Consider the following 14,338-nt stretch of genomic DNA (forward strand, 5'->3'; position numbering starts at 1 on the left):
TGGTCCAAGTCTTGACCCAATCAGAGGAGCAGAAGTGGACGAAAAGTCTGTTGAAGAGAACTGTAGCTGAAGAGGCCTTTTTGGACTGAAAGAATTGGGTTTTGGGCCTGATTCTCTGGCCCAAAACATGGCTCCAAGCCCATGCACGATTTTTGGATCTGAATGTATAAAAACCAAAGCTTCACTCTTTGTTAATGGTAGCTAGTTAAACCTAAATTAATTTATAGAATTCTAGATCTAGTTTTATTAATTAATTAAGTGTTAGTTCCATTTCAATTCCTGTTTTAGATTAAATCTTTGAATCATTGTTCCTGATTGATTAGATAAATAAATAGTTAGTTTGTCAATTTCGAATTCGGTCATTTCCATTCTAGATCTAATTTCAATTCTTGTTCTTATTTCATTCCAGCCATTAAATTAGATTCATTATTGTTTAAGTAAGTAAATCTTAATTTCTTATATTATGTTTAGTTTAGATTCAATGGGAAATGATTGCATAATGATTCAAGGCTAAACCTCCATTAGAGGGGGTTGATGAAGCCTTGATGAAAACTTAGTGGTTAGTATAGAATTGGTTGTAGAATCTATTCCACTCTAGAAGGTCGTGTTTCGCCATGAGAATGGGTGGACGACCTCACATGCTAGTTAGTATCCGGTAGGAATGCCATGAACACTAGGGATTAGAACTCGAAATTCTCGCCATAAGAACGTGAGAATTGAGATACAACATTCTACGCTAGGTTGTTAAGTTGGATTCGAGGTGGATTTAATTCCCCTCTATTTCTTTATCTAGATTCAAACAATCGTATTTCCGTAGCTTTCGTAGATTAACTTTAGTTTATATTTTATCTTGTTATTTATTATATTATTTTATCTTGTTATTTAAATTAACGCGTCTTGTTAGCATAACATTTCGTAAAGCTCTCATTAGACTTAAGACTGATTTCTTAGACTTAGAAAACAATCCATGCTAGGGAACTAGGAGTGGAACGAACTTCCTACTCCACTTAGTGCAATTCGCATCGAGAGTAGAAGCTTTGATAATTGAGATTAAAAGAAGTAAGTTTTAGTTTACTTACGGATTGAATTCATCGTTCATTTCGTAGGTAAACTATTCATTTTACATTTATCAAATGGCACGCTGCCATCTTAGTTGCACTTTAGCATTGTTTTCTTTGTAGAAGTAGTCATTTTTAAGTCCCATTAAACCCACCCACCCTTGTTTGTTTCATACTGTGGTTGCCCATTTCAGCTTTGACAAATTCCGCGAGAAAAATACGCCGAGCTTCAAGGAGAGCGCGACCCGAGCTAAGTTACTGGAATTTCATCTACCACTGAGCGCCAGCATACATACCAAAGCGACCAGCTCAAACTGGAACTTCGACTTTCGACTTTACAGGCGAGCCGAAGCGCCAGCGCCGATGCCCTTAGCTGAAATTTCGGATTTCCACAGGGTTTGATTCGAACTTCGAGTTGTCAAGTTTTTCAGTGTTCTAATCTCTTATATACACTGAACACGCGTACACAAGACGCTATTCATAAGCGAAGCAAGGACGCTATCAGGTATTCCTTTCTTCCATACCTCGCATTTCCAGTTAGAGGTTTTCTACTAGTATATCAGAATTGTTTGGAGTGTTGCATGTTTAGTTAAGCTCAACTTAGTCTTGCATGAGATTAAGGTCTGGTCGAACAAAAAAACAACAAAGCGTAATTACGGCAACAAACAAGTCTGTCTAGTACACCACCCACGACACCTCTAGCTACTATCACACACACCATACCCGACATAATGGTGAAGAAAAGAGACTCCTCTCTCCGACTTTTACAAAGCCTTGGCGATAGCCCTAAATCTTGCATCGTTCTAGCAGACCCGGTGGGGATTTTGAATCCCCAAACATATTTAATTTGTTACCCGTTTTCATGGGTTAGACCATGAAAAACCTTATCAACACATCGCGTAGGATTGAACAAGTCCTTACAACATTCCATCATCCTACGGTAGGGTGCGGAACAAATTAAACCGAGGGTATTCCCTTTCACATTAGCCGATAAGGCGGCGTCTTGGTTAACTGCCCAAAGCGCTAATTACGTGGACTCGTGGGCTAAACTTGTTCATTTGTTTATGGAACATTTTTACCCCCCCTAAAACGGATGAGATGCTTTCCAAGATTCATTTTTCCGGAGAATCCTCATGAATCATTTTCGAGGCATGGAATCGTTTCACCGATCTCCTTATAGAGTGTCCACATCATAACTTAGCTTAAAGACACGTTAGTTCGTGCCTTTTCAAAGGTCTTCTACACCACCATAAAGAAGTCCTTGACATAATGAATGGGGGTAGTTTCTAAATAAAGGAGCCCCGAGGCTTACAAATTTTAGAAGACCAAACTAAACGGAATAATAATTGGGGGTAGTGATGATATCCCCGGCTCAATGGTAGTTCTTCTTCAACGATCAAGGCGCGGTATGTTTGAGAAGAAACCGATCCGAACTTAAAAATTTACTCGAATCTCTAACTAAAAAAGTAGAGGCTATTTCTGCTCAACAAAAGCCTATCCCCGTCATGAATGTAAACTCCAACCCATGTAATTTCTGTTTGAGTCCAGAGCACCCGGACGATTATTGTCCTCTAGCTTATGAACAACAACCACCAGAACAAGATAATGTTTACTCTATTAATAACTATCCTATTCCTAACGCCCCTTGGAGACAACATCCCAACTTCAGTTGGAGAAATAATCAACAAGTAACACCTCCAGGTACAATAATCAAAGCGTTAGGCAAGCAAACAATTATAACCAAGCTCCACCTAGACAAGGACAAAGGTCAAAGGAATTATAATAATTATAACAACCCGTTTAAACCACGACAAGGTCAAGCACAAGGTCGAATAATTATAATAATTATAATACCAATAGAGGTATCGTTCGGTTAATAATAATAACTATCACAACCCACCCATAAATAATCAACGAGATAGTTCAGTCACACCACCCGTGACTACTACACCTACACAACCGGATCGTATCGGCGCCTTTATACAAGTTACCCAACAACTTTTCCGGACAATGACTCAATCAAACCAACAGATTTTACAATCCATAAATCGGGGCATACAATAGTTAGCCCAAGCGAAAGCCCAACCAAAAAAGGCGTGTTTCGGACAAAGCGATACCAAACCCTAAAACAGCAAACACGACGCCTTTGAGGTAAGCGGTAATTCTAATCACGGAAACTACAATCGTAGGTGACCTAAATGCCATCACCACTCTCCGTTCGGAAGAGTGGTTGATAACAAAGTAACTTCTTTATAGTTACCCCCATCGATACTCTCCTACACGGATATCGAACTAGATACCGAAATAGAAGCGAGGAGCCTACCACGGTAGAGGTACCGGTTAAATCACAACCAAAGAAACCGAAAAGCCAAGGTTACCACAGCAAGTAGAGCCATATGCAAAATATAGAAGCGAAACCACCGTTCCCTCAAAAATTAGCCATGCTAACTAGGGATACAAACTTTGAGGAAATTAGGAGCGTTTTCAAGAATCTAACGATAAACCTTCCTTTTCTCGAAGCTATTAAAAGCTACCTAACCACGCCAAGTTTCTTAAAGAGTTGTGCACTACTAGGCGTAAGACCAACATACCTAAAGGCGCTTTTAAGCTGAGCGGTTCCCAACTTTATCCGAAAATAATGGAATTTTTAAGTACAAGGACCCACGGTAGATCCCTCTTTGTAAAATGCACCTTAGGAGATTCCCACCGACGACCGCCTTATTAGACCTAGGGGAGTGTTAACTTACTCCCGTATTACTTGTATAAACAAATAGGTCTACAGGAAATGCAACCTACAAAAAATAGCGTTGCAATTAGCGGACGGTCAATTAAGTATCCTAAAGGTGTAGTGGAAAACGTGCTTGTTAAGGTTCGGGATTTCTACTATCCCTGCTGATTTTGTTATCCTCGATACGAAGTCGCTAATGACTCATGCGGATCATCTTAGGGCGCCCTTCTTCTTGGCAAGCGCCAATGCGCTTTATAAATTGTCGCGATGGAAAGATGTCCTTATCTTTTGGCCATCTTTCGCCGAGGTAAATGTTTTAAAATGATGAAACAGTTACGGATTCGATGCGTAGATGGGGAGGTTAGCATGATCGAGAGTTTAGCTCAAGATTATTTTAACAACACGTTTCGAAAGCGATATGTACAAATTCCTTTCTTTTGGAACTTCAGATTTTGTAAATGACTCCTACTTAGAGGAAGTCAACACCATCCTGGAGTCCACACCAATTGTAGACCGTCGGTTGCTCCATATACTGATTACGAAGACTTGCTACCTAAGCAAGTCTTCATTACGCAAGATAAGGACACTTATGAAACATCAGCGGACATTCCGTCCACACCAGTGCTTAAACCTCTTCCCCCGGAGTTAAAATATATTCAACTTGATCCGGATGGTAGTCACCCGATAATTATATCTTCTCTGTTAACTAAGGATGAAGAGACATGTTTAATAAGGGTGATTAGGGAACATCGGTCTGCGCGATTGGTTGGTCCCTAGCCGACATTAAGGGAATTGACCCTAATGTTTGCACTCATCGTATCCATTTGGAGGATAAGCGAAGACTTCGCGAACCTCGGCGTCGCTTGAACCCTGCCATGAAAGAGGTGGTTAGGGAAGAAGTCTTGCGATTACTTTCGATCGCGGGTATTATATACCCAATCTCCGATAGCGAATGGGTAAGTCCCATTCATGTAGTTCCTAAGAAATCGGGAGTTACCATGAGTGCGTAGCGGGAAGGGTGACTATGTTGTCACTCGGTCCCCTGAAATGGAGAATCTGTATTGATTCTGAGGCGTTTAAATGCTATGACACGAAAGGATCACTTTCCCCTTACCATTTATAGATCGGATGCTAGAGCGTCTAGGCTGGTCATGCCTTTTATTATTTTCGGATGGCTACTCGGCTATTTTCAGATTATTATTGATATTGATGACCAAGAAAAGACAACCTTCACATGTCCGCCGGAACATATGCCTATAAGCGAATGCCTTTTGGCCTTTGTAATGCCCCCGGTACCTTCCGGTGATGTATGCTTCATATATTTAGTGACATGGTAGAGCGCTTTATGGAAGTGTTCATGGATGATTTTTCTATCTATGGAGACTCCTTTAAAGAATGCTTGTCTAACCTGTCTAAGGTCTTGACACGGTGTGAAGAAAAGAGCCTCATTTTAAATTGGGAAAAGTGTCAATTCATGGTCAAAAAGGGCATAATACTAGGTCATATTGTATCTAGTGATGGCATCGAAGTAGATAAAGCCAAACTAGATAAGATAGCGACCCTACCTAAACCACGGATTGTCCGTGAGATTAGAGCCTTTCTAGGCCATGCAATGTTTTATAGGCGTTTCATTAAAGATTTTTCGAAAATAGCTAGGCCTTTAACTAACCTGCTTTTGAAGGATGCAATCTTTGATTTTAATTTTAACTGTAAACAGGCTTTTGAAACCTTAAAAGCCGCCCTAATCACTGCACCTATTATCTGACCTCACGATTGGTCTAAACCTTTCGAACTCATGTGTGATGCTAGTGACTATCACGGTTAGTCTTTGTCTTGGGGACGAAACTAGATAATAAGTCCACTGTTATTTATTATGCTAGTAAAACATTAAACGATGCTCAACGGAATTATACAACTACTGAAAAAGAATTCTTAGCTGTCATTTATGCTTTAGATAAGTTTCGTCCTTATTTGGTTGGTTCTAAAACTTTAGTTTACACGGACCATGCAGACCTTAGGTACCTTCTTGCAAAGAAGGATGCTAGCGAGAGATTAATCCGATGGATTCTTCTCCGCAAGAGTTCACATTAGAAATAAAAGGGACAAAAGAGGGGTCAGCGTAGTTGCCGACCACTTATCTAGACTTACAAATGACGATAGTAGTGATTCTGAGTCCATACCGGACTCTTTTCCTGATGAGCATCTTTATGCTATTTTTTCAGCACCATGGTATGCTGACATTGTAAATTATTTAGCAGCTGATGTTATGCCTTATAATTGGTCAAGAAATGAACGTAAGAAGTTCTTGGCGAGTTAAGTTATACTCTTTGGGATGAGCCATACCTTTTTAAGTATTGTGTGGATCAGATTATTCGTCGTTGTATTCCCCAGTGGGAATATAATGAAGTACTATCGTTCTGCCATGACAAAGAATGTGGTGGCCATTTTAGTGGTATGAAAACAGCCGCTAAAGTTCTCCAATGTGGATTTTATTGGCCTACCCTCTTTAAGGATGCCCAAGTGCATTGCAACGTGTGTTAGATTTGCCAACAACTTGGGGCGAATCCTGGCGTAATATGATGCCATTAAATGCAATCTTGATAGTAGAAATTTTTTGATGTTTGGGGTATTGATTTCATGGGCCCTTTCCCTGTTTCCCACGGTTATATTTATATTCTAGTTGCCGTGGACTACGTGTCTAAATGGATAGAGGCCCTAGCTTGCGTAGCAATGACCATAAGACCGTTGTATTTTTATTAAAGAATATATTTTCTGTCGGTTTGGCATTCCTAAAGCCATCATTAGTGATGGTGGAACACATTTTTGCAACAGAGTTGTTGCATCCCTAGTGAAAAAGTATGGAGTTACACACAAAGTAGCAACTCCTTATCATCCACAAACTAGCGGCCAATTAGAAGTTTCTAATAGGAAATCAAAAGATTTTAGAAACAACGATAAACCCGATAGGAAAGGCTGGTGAAGCGTCTATCGGATGCCTTATGGGCGTATAGAACTGCTTTCAAAACTCCTATAGGTATGTCTCCCTTTAGACTTGTATTTGGGAAACCATGTCATTTGCCCGTTGAATTAGAGCACCGTGCTCGTGGGCTATAAAAGCCTTAACTTCAATATTGATGAGGCGGGTGTCAAACATAAGTTACAATTAAATGAGCTTGAAGAAATCCGTGGCGATTCTTACGATCTCATGAAGGATTATAAAGCTAACATGAAGCGTGTTCATGATAAGCATATCTTAGCAAAAGAGTTTGTGGTCGGACAAAAGGTTTTGCTTTACAACTCCGTCTACATATTTTCCCGGAAACTAAAACCCGTTAGTGCGGTCCTTTTTTCTCGTTGAAGTCACCCCTTACGGGGCAATTACCTTGGTAAATCCAAGGACAACAAGTACCTTTCAAGTTAACGGTCAACGATTAAAACATTTTCACGAACTTACGTCACGATATAGAGGAAGTCCTTTTACGGGACCCTATATATGAGGAATGACCCTTGTCATTGGTGTACATCCTTTCACTTCCATTTAATGGTAAGTGCACCATTAAGATGTCGGGCCCTCCCTATGGAGTGTGTGGTGTAAGTACCGGATCCTAAGTCCACGGTTCACATATTTCACGTTTTCCACTCTTGCATGTTTTTCGGATTTTTGAGTCATGTTTCTCTATGGTGTGAATTATGTCTTTATTTGCTTATAGTTAGTTTGTCAAAAAAAAAAAAAAAAAAAAAAATATATATATATATATATATATATATAATAATAATAATAATAATAATAATAATAATAATTGTTTTCATTTTTAGATATAGATATATATCTAAACCCGGAAGAACTAGCAATACAACAAGTCTTGGGAATCGACTTTTAAAGCGACCCATGTTAAAACAAATTTTGTGTTTAAAAATTTGTTTGGGGGTGGAAATCAGTCTTTCCATCGGATTGCTCGAACTTTCTATTTGTGTTCCTTAGGTCCATTAGTATAGTTCATTGGGGTTGGCGTCATCTAATTTAGTGTTCATTCGTTAAGCATAACTTACGTCATGCACGCACTTCGAGGCGTTTTCCACTATCTTATATGTCACCCAAGGTCAGAATAGAGTAGTTTATGGATCATTGGATTGGAAATTCTCTCCTGATCATTTCCATATCTCATTCGCAAAAATCGGACCGATAACGAAGCGGGAAATTTAGTTTGAAGTTGCGCTAAAAATCGACGAAAGTCAAAAAATCGAATTGGGCTTTGGGCCAACTCGCGCGCACCTACAGCGCGCCCGCGCCCATCCTCCAAAACATAATCGTGACTTCATCTTCTCAAACCGCCTTTCACTAATTAAACCCTAGCAACCAAAAATAAAAAATAAATAAATAAATAAAATAAAAATAGAATACATCAAAATAGAAAGACCACCCACGCCCTTTGTGAAACACCAACACAATCTCCAACCGTTTCCACCAAGAAAACACCCACCAATTCAACTCTTCAAACCTGCCACCATACCTACCATAACCACCACCGTCGTGTTTAGTTGGTTTTCATCAAACTTGCATCCACCACCATCTACAAACCCCAAATCAGTTCAAACTTCAATGGCGCTACGACGAAGAATGTTGCCGGAGCACGCGTTTGAGGCCGACCATTCGCGACGCACCATTTTCGGCCGCCAATATGATTAAGAGGGATTGGAACACGGTGGTATTCGACGGAGGAGTTCTATCACTACGATTTGGTAGAACAGTTTTATAAGAAGCGAGAATTGGAGGAAATAGGATTTTCATTAGGATAGCGAGAACGAGGAGGAAGTGCGAGGCGGTTGTTGGCTGAGCTATTAGGAATCACGCAGTAACCAACCTAGATCGACCATTCGGGAATCCGATTATCTTGGAGTTCCAGCTTTGATGAAAGATCACGGTCATAGAGGGTGAATATCTGACGATATCTCATTGCGTTAAGCGGGGCGACCACGAGAACCAATCAACCGGGTAGCTGTAGCTTCGGTGGATTGGTAAAGCGCCCTCGGGAAAGACAAACAAAGCGACATCGGACTTCGATGTGCACGCGTTCTCTGGATTTTGCAAGCGAATGAGTATAATTTCTGCATCCTCGATTTAATTTTGAATGTGATTAGAGGAGTGGGAAAGAGCATGGCCTCTTCCCGTATTGATCACTAAGATTATGCTCTCATTTTAGAGCTGTCGCTAAATCTGCTCCTATTAAGATCAAATTGCATTCTAATGCAAGTATTTATAAGGAATGCATCCAAGAGACTTGGCCGTTGTCTGCAGAGAATGAAGTTGAGTCGGATAATGAAGGGAAGATATGACATGGTTGGTTGAGGATAATTTTCGATAGTCATACTTCTAATTTAGAGCGAATGATAATCGCAAACTGGGGTGCGATCGGCGGTTATCAATATCGTGAAGATATCCGACATAGACAAATTGTACTTGAAATAAGCAAGCGAACTTTCAGGCGAGAGTTGAAATGCTCGAAAGGGTCGAGGAAGATATCTTGTCTAACTTGGAGATTATCCACCGTAATCACCAAGCCCGATTATCGCGATACTCAAGATCGAGATGGAAGCCGGCGCTTGTTCAGGGATAGAGATGCTTCTGACGCGCATGCCACTCGTGGATGATGCATCTCGGTGAGTCGAGAGGCATGGCGTCGTCGCCCTTGAGGCGGATGGCTCAAGCCATTCTTCACCACAGAACCAGTCTCCATCTCAGGGACCATCTTCTTCACAAGCCTAGGTGTTCACCATCAGTTGTGTCTTGTTATTTCATTGTTTTTTTTTATTGTTTTGTTAGTGGAATTTTATTTCAGTAGTTAGATTTAAATATTATGTTGTTTGTTTTAGATTGCTTGGATTTCATATTATTTTAATAGAATTTATTTTGATCATCTTTCGTAAGGTTGTCTTGGAGTCAAAGTTGAAAATTAGGCCGATATCGGCATATCTATGATTTTTTTGTAGTGGTAGCATGATATGTAGGAGAGTTTAGAAGTTACTATTCTAAACCAAGTTTAAAAGATACCAGGGTTGTTAGGAAATCAAAACTAGGGTTAGTTTCCGTTTTCGGGTTTGGCAGTTTTCTATTTCCGGAAATTGCCTTAAAACAATTTGGCAACTTGCCGATTCATTTTGGAAACCCAGAACCTATTTAAACTTCCATCATTCTACACTCACTCACAACCCATACTAGACCCCACAATCATCTCTCACCTTTCACTCCAAGCTTTTACGCTTGTTTTTTCTTGTAAACTCTGTTTTACGCACTTACGGCGCTTCGCCCTATACACGCCATAAATTTTTTTGTGGCGCCCGCTTCAACTGACCAGCGACTTCGCCCTACAACACTGTAAATCGAAAAAATCTCGACGGCCGCGCCCAGCGCTTCAATGCAGCGCCCAGCAAACACTGTATTTCAAAAACCCCACGAGCTTGACTCGCGACTCCTATATCTGGCGCCGCTCTTCCTCCCGTAAAGCCGCGCGCAGGGAAATTCCGATTTTTCGAGGTTTCTTCAGGTTTTCGCAGCTGTTCTCTGAGTAGTTTTGAGATGACACCTCCTATAGTGATTCCTGAACAGTCATTTGAAGACTTGATGGGAACCGATACCTATGGAGCATCGTTCCGCGAGCGGATCGTGCAGTTAGGATGGCGGCATCTTCTAGTGAGTGATGACGATTCTTTTTCACCTAAGCTAACTGAATTCTTCTATAATAATATTACTTTTTTTTGTACCCAAGAAGGAGAACAAAATTTTTCCCTTGCTATTGATGGCACGACTATAGAATTTAGTTAGCAATTGATAGCTTTGGTTTCGGGGTTGCCATTACCTGACCCTATGCACACGTGGGGATATATGACAGATAACTCATACCTATATGAATATGCCTATTTCCATGAGTATTATGGGGGAGGGGTGTTTCGTATCATGGACCAAGACCAATATAACATCGCCCTGAGTAGCCTATCGCTGAATGTAGGCACAACCATGTTGTTCATCATGATGAACATTCTAGGGGAACGGCAGTTTACTTCTGCAAATAATACCGTTGGTGACGTTTTCCTTGCTTTAGCCGAGGGGCGTCGTCGGTATGACATTCCCGAAGTTTTAGTTGCTACTCGAGGCGAGGCCATACCTTGAGGCATAAGTACCTTCTTATGCTGTCTTGGTTTGCCGCATTATCGCTTGCGCTTACCCCATATTCTGTACCGCATTACACAGATTGGGAAAGGGTCGAAACCATGAGACCCACCAATCGTGTGGTAAGATCATACCGAGCCATGACTTGGCCGGGATGGCAGGTGCAACCACATTTAGTTGCCCCTTACACCCCATCAGACCAAGTAACACTAGAGAGGTTAGCACTAGTTGATGATACACGACGGAAGGCGTGGCAAGTTGTTATGGCATGGCGGGGATGCGAAAAAGAACCTCATATAGAAGAGGAGGATGACGAGTAAATCTTTGGGGTGCGGGTAAGTTTTTAGTTAAGTTAGTAATGCGCTTATATCCCAAGCAATTTCATTCTGTTAACCCCATAATGGGTGGAACTCTTATAGAGTTGCGTCAGTTTTTTTATTACTATATTTGTATGTTTTAACCTTGTTTTGCAGATGTTCCTGAATTTCACGCGCTTCAATGGTATTTTTCCTACCCTCTTTATTTAAATGCTTTGAGGACAAAGCATGCTTCTTGTTTGGGGGGCATAGAAACACGTGTAATTAAGACATCTGATAGGATATAGATATGTATAATATGCACTTGTTTTCTAGTTAAAATTTCAAAAATTCAAAAATATAAATAAAAAGTATCTTTATACACTTAGGAATATTGGTATTGTGTTCTTTCTCTATGCTCTTAACAATTTAGAAGTCTCACATAGCTTTTGCATCGAGAATAATTGTTAGAAACCCGGTTAATATGTAGGTAATAATCTTTGCATCTATCTATAAATCTATTACATGAGTATCTATGATTGTTAGCGATAAGTTTAAATCTAGGCTAGAGTACCTATTCTACAAATCTGTGAGAATATAGCCTAAAGTCTTATATGAAGCCGAAACATTTGAGAAATGACACAAGGGAGAAGTAAAATCGGATAGAGAAATCACACGTCCACTTGCTTGATCACTATGCCATATCCTAAGCGAGAATTTAGCCCTCTTTGGATCGATATAGCCAGAAATTCAAACCTATGAATTATTTTCCGCTAGTAAGCCCCTCGAGCCTTTCATTAGCCCTTCCATAAACCACAATTCCTTTACCACATTTACAAAAACAAAAACAAAATAAAAAAAAGTATAAATCAACCTACCCAATTTAGAATAAGTCCGAGAATAGAATGAGGAAGAAAGAAAAAAGAGAAAACCTGTGTAAACAAAAATTAGTAGTTGTTGGGAAAAAAAGAAAAGAAGTTTCCATCCAAGAAAGAAAAAAAAAAAAAAAAAATAAAAAAATAAAAATAGAAATAAATAAAAACTCCAAAAATAGAATAAAGGGAGTCAAAAGCCAAAGAAAAGAAAAAGAAAAATATGGCTAAAGATGAAAACAAAGTATAGAAGCAAAATAAAATAACAAGGTTTTCTCTAAGTTACATAATATGAAGACTCTATTATCTCAGACTTGTCCTTTTGAATATCCATTTCCTTCCTTCTTAAACCATCTCCTAATCCCCGCAACACCTAATAAAGACCTCTAGCTCAATTAGGAATAGGTTAGTGTGATAGTAAGTGGCAGATGTGTTTGATCGACTCCGGCTTCCTTGTTGTCATTGAGATTGTAAGGTAAAGTGTGCCCACCGCATTAACCGGAGCAAATAAACTCGAGTGGAAAAATCGAGTGGTTTTGTCTTGACATTTATGTGAGGACCTACTTAAGGACGCTATTCGAAGTTTTCAGAAATGGACCGGCTATTACATTTCATAGTATTACTCATTGTTATATGTTTATTTTAGATGATTGATTATTATGCATATATTAGCTTAGGGTTCTGATTTGGGTTATTCTTATGTATTTGCTAGTGAGATGTATAGATAGTTGAGACATGAATGAGAAAACAATAGTTTTATTTCTTAGTCGATTTGTAGTATAGATGAAGTTTTTGTGAGTACCTTCATGGAAAACTCTCATGAGGCTAAAACTCGTCCACTAGGGAATTCCTAGTGGTTTAAGGCCTTGTTGCATATGGTCAATGCAATCGCACTCAGCGAGACGAGAGTAGATAGAACTCCATTTTTGGTCACTTATGCTAATTTCTCATATTTGCTTGAGGACAAGCAAAATGCTGTTTGGGGGTGGTTGATAAGAGCCCAAAACTGTAGTTTTAACCCCTTAGCAGTCATACTTTTAGACCAATTATGTGAGTAATAAGTAAGAGTTAATACCGACACGTGTTTTTATGTATTTAGGGCTTCAAAGTCAATTATGTGCAGGAATGTGCCACTTTGATGAGATAAAGGAGCAATGGTTGGTTACTAAGGAGTTCGGTGATTAAAGGCCAAGATTCAAGAAGACAAAGCCTTTGTAAAGCCTGGTCAAAAGATGAAAAGTCAAAGTCCACGTGCAGAAAAGCTTGCACAAAGTCAACAGAACTTCCGAAGACCATATCTTTAGACTCAAACCTTGGAATTGGGCCTACCTTATGTCAAAACGACCGGCTCGGAAAGAGCTTTCCAATGGTCCAAGCCTTGACCCAATCAGAGGAGCAGAAATGGACGAAAAGTCTGTTGAAGCGAACTGCAGCTGAAGAGGCCTTTTTGGACTGAAAGAATTGGGTTTTGGGCCTGATTCTCTGGCCCAAAACATGGCTCCAAGCCCATGCACGATTTTTGGATCTGAATGTATAAAAACCAAAGCTTCACTTTTGTTAATATATAGAATTCTAGATCTAGTTTTATTAATTAATTAAGTGTTAGTTCCATTTCAATTCCTATTTTAGATTAAATCTTTGAATCATTGTTCCTGATTGATTAGATAAATAAATAGTTAGTTTGTCAATTTCGAATTCGGTCATTTCCATTCTAGATCTAATTTCAATTCTTGTTCTTATTTCATTCCAGCCATTAAATTAGATTCATTATTGTTTAAGTAAGTAAATCTTAATTTCTTATATTATGTTTAGTTTAGATTCAATGGGAAATGATTGCATAATGATTCAAGGCTAAACCTCCATTAGAGGGGGTTGATGAAGCCTTGATGAAAACTTAGTGGTTAGTATAGAATTGGTTGTAGAATCTATTCCACTCTAGAAGGTCGTGTTTCGCCATGAGAATGGGTGGACGACCTCACATGCTAGTTAGTATCCGGTAGGAATGCCATGAACACTAGGGATTAGAACTCGAAATTCTCGCCCGAAGACGCGTGAGAATTGAGATACAACATTCTACGCTAGGTTGTTAAGTTGGATTCGAGGTGGATTTAATTCTCCTCTATTTCTTTATCTAGATTCAAACAAATCGTATTTCGTAGCTTTAAGTAGATTAACTTTAGTTTATATTTTATCTTGTTATTTATTATATTATTTTATCT

The sequence above is a fragment of the Coptis chinensis genome, chromosome 5 (genome assembly GCF_015680905.1).
Source record: "Coptis chinensis isolate HL-2020 chromosome 5, ASM1568090v1, whole genome shotgun sequence".
Classification (NCBI taxonomy): Eukaryota; Viridiplantae; Streptophyta; class Magnoliopsida; order Ranunculales; family Ranunculaceae; genus Coptis; species Coptis chinensis.